This window comes from Diaphorina citri, unplaced genomic scaffold (assembly GCF_000475195.1).
Source record: "Diaphorina citri unplaced genomic scaffold, Diaci psyllid genome assembly version 1.1 scaffold211, whole genome shotgun sequence".
NCBI lineage: Eukaryota > Metazoa > Arthropoda > Insecta > Hemiptera > Psyllidae > Diaphorina > Diaphorina citri.
This window is the reverse complement of record NW_007377648.1, coordinates 67,418-71,231: the sequence shown is the minus strand read 5'-3', so window position 1 is coordinate 71,231 and position 3,814 is coordinate 67,418. Positions and strand designations below refer to the sequence as shown.

Below are 3,814 nucleotides of genomic sequence, written 5' to 3'. Positions count from 1 at the left end.
ATTGTGATTTATGTCTTTTAGGGAATATGGCCTAATAAACAAATGAACCTCCCTATTTAAAGAGAAAGTACCGGAATTGGAAAATTTATCCATTGGTTTCGTTGGGAAATCAATGATCTATCCGTTTCAGGGTCCCCTGATTCCCCATGGCAAATTTACTTTGTAGGTACACTGAATCCTTATATTTTTTTGTTCCTAGTAATTAACTACATTTACCTATGATCTCTTGTTTTTTAAGTTTTTTTCTGTGATTCAGTAGTTAATGTCTTTTTTTTATGTTGTAAGTTTGTTTGATTTTTTCTCCCTGTGATTTATGTCTTTATTTTTAAGTAGTCCATACATTCTAAGTTTCTTGTTCCTAATGTTTAATTGAGACAGCCTTTTTCTTTTATAGTCTGAAATTTCTTTTTATTTGAAGATTTAATTTTATTGTATTGTTTTCTATTTTGTTTGTTGGAATAAAAGTTCATTTTTCTTTCTACACAATTGGATTTTATTTTATTTTCTTTTTCGGTATCTTGAAGTGTCTGGCTGGGGACTTTAAACAGGCCTGAATTTCCTTGCTAAAATTTAGCTAAGGTTGCAAAGGGCATTCACTCATAAAATTTAAATAGCCAAAACCAATCACCCTAGTTGGGGTTGATGCAGAGGCTGACAAAGATCTTGAACTGGAAACCCTACCAAAAGATAATTTTATTTATGAAAGCTATGAAAAATGAAAAAAGAACAAATAATAGCTATGATACAAATTAGAAACAATAGAGGTGTTATATTTACATAAAATAAACAGGAGACTAGGTACCAAAAGTAGATCACACATATGAAATTTGAAATACACAGATAGGTACACCTATACATGAACTTGGGAAATATATTTATACATAAGGGAAACAAAACATTACCCAAAAGTAGATCACACATGAATTTGAAATACACAGATGGTAGCTACTATACAAGTAAACATAAACATTCCCAGCTCTTCTCACCTCTTCTATATTCATATATCATAATATTATGACACCTACAGGTTTGCAAAGTAATTTTCTATTAACCCACTTCTCACACGATACCTAGGATTTCTTTCATTTTGACTGGGTTGAATTTCCACATTCACTTCTGGAGGAACTTGCAATGGAAGATTTGGATCCACAGGAGGTTCAGCTTCTCTGTTCCTACATGCAATGTTGTGCAACACTGCACAAGCTACAATATAGTATTCAGCTTTTTGGATTGTATCTTTGGTTATCCTGATGCCGGAAGCTAATATTGGAAACCTACGCTTTAGGACACCAAACAAACGTTCCACTGTATTTCTCGTCCTAATGAGACTTTCGTTGTAGAGACCTTCTGCATGAGTACGAGCATTCACTGGTACCATCATGTATGCTCTACACTCATACCCACTGTCTCCAAGGAGGAAACCTCCATCAAATTCGCCATTCTCAAACCTGTGGCAGATTGCGTGATGCATTAAAAATAGTTTGGTCGTGAGTTGACCCTCCCCAGCGAGTTACTATGTCATAAATTTGGAGATCAGGGCCCCCAACCACTTGGACATTGATAGAAAAATACATTTTTCTATTTCTATAAACTTCTGGTTCATCTCCACCTGAAAATGAAAAGAAACAATAACAATAATTTCAAATCTTTATTCTTTTTGGTGATCTTCTCATTATACAATACTACAGAAAAAAGTATGAAATAAATATTTATGTCAAATAGATTGCAAATGCAAACTACAAAATTTGAATTTGTAACATTTGAATGCGAACTGGCTTTAATATAATCACTGCACTTGGGATATTTTAAGCTGTATAGACCTCAGTGATGTGGCAGATGAACGCAGTAATTTAGGAATCTTGAAAATCTAGGCTCAAAACCCTTGGATAATTTACTGAATTTGAGAAGTGAACACAATTAAATGGAATATTATAAGCTTTTGATATAGGTAACTTTTAAAATAAATAGGAATTTGACTTACCAGGAGATTGAATGCGCACATGTGTACAATCTATCACACCAACAACTCGAGGAAACTTTCCAATGTCATAAAATTTGTTTTTTACTGACAATGCTTCCTGTCCATCTGGCATTCTGATGTATTCAGGTCTCAACTCAGCTATTGCTTTGGCAACAGTTGCAACAGTTTTGCATGCAGTGCTCTTGTGGATGCCTGAGAAATCACCACAGGTTATTAAGAAATTACCCGTGGCAAAAAATCTCAGTGTAAGCAACACCTTTTCAACTGCAGTGAGTGCATCATTCCTGAAATGTTAAAAAAAAATTAATGTAGATCTTTGAGTAATTTACTTGTAAATATTGACTGGTGATTTCTCTAGCTCACCTTGAATCTATGCGCACATGTGTACAATCTATCACACCAACAACTCGAGGAAACTTTCCAATGTCATAAAATTTGTTTTTTACTGACAATGCTTCCTCTCCATCAGGCATTCTGATGTATTGAGGTCTCAACTCAGCTATTGCTTTGGCAACAGTTGCAACAGTTTTGCATGCAGTGCTCTTGTGGATGCCTGAGAAATCACCACAGGTTATTAAGAAATTCCCCGTGGCAAAAAATCTCAGTGTAAGCAACACTTTTTCAACTGCAGTGAGTGCATCATTCCTGAAATGATAAAAAAAAGTTAATGTAGATCTTTGAGTAATTTACTTGTAAATATTGACTGGTGATTTCTCTAGCTCACCTTGAATCTTTTGGCACCTACCGTAAAATCTCCAATTAAAGTTTAGTAAAATGCACCCATTGCTTACACTGTTTACTCAGGTCTTAGGTAGTTTTGGTAGATACATAGGTAATTACATATTATTTACACTTGTATCGTCGTAAGATGAGAGCCAGCCTAGGCGGCGGAAAATCTCCAATTAAAGTTTAGTAAAATATGCACCCAGTTTACACTGTTTACTCAGGTCTTAGGTAGTATTAGGTAGGTACATATTATTTCAAGTGCCTTGGGTTTTATGCTCTCTTCTATTTGCTCCGTAAGTAATAGCACAGATTGTTTTGTGAGTCTGAACCTCATGAAAAATTGTTCATCAGACAAATCAAACATGTGGTTTGGTCTCTCTCTTCTATCTTGCTCTTCTCTCAGAATGATGTCTGGCTGGACATAATCCTCTTCATCAGAAGAAAAGTCAACAAAATCCATGTTGAAATACATTATGAAAAATTGATAGTTCAAAATTACAACAACTCACTTTCAAAAGACACAACACAAATGCAATTTTTTGAAATAAAAAATATTTTCACAACTCAAAAATGTAAACAAATGGAAACGAAACTCCTCGGTTAAGGTTTGACCGAGGAACAATAAACACACTTCCATGTGAGGGGAAGTAGTGACCTTGAATGAACCGCGCTGAGGTTAGCGGTTAGATGCTAAATAAAATGCACCATCTTCATCAGAAGAAAAGTCAACAAAATCCATGTTGAAATACATTATGAAAAATTGATAGTTCAAATTTACAACAACTCACTTTCAAAAGACACAACAAATAGTGCATTTTATTAAAGATTCAACTCCCAGGGCGGACTTGATTGTAATGAATTAAATCAACCTTGGGACTGGGATTTCGCATCTCTACTTTCAAAAGACACATTACTTTGCCTTTGCGGAATTTCGAAGAAGTATATTGTTAGAAACGCACTTTTTGCAAACTCCGCGGTTAATGAGCTCAAACTCTCGAGTTTCGTCTTGTCAGAAACCGGGCCGTATATTGTTAGAAACGCACTTTTTGCAAACTCCGCGGTTAATGAGCTCAAACTCTCGAGTTTCGTCTTGTCAGAAACCGGGCC

At 35.1% G+C, this 3,814-nt stretch overlaps 1 pseudogene; it reads right to left on the bottom strand.

The window, feature by feature from the left end:
* Window positions 1-184: 184 nt before the first annotated feature.
* Window positions 185-3,179, bottom strand: LOC103506056 (annotated as a pseudogene).
* Between the last annotated feature and the right edge of the window lie 635 nt (window positions 3,180-3,814).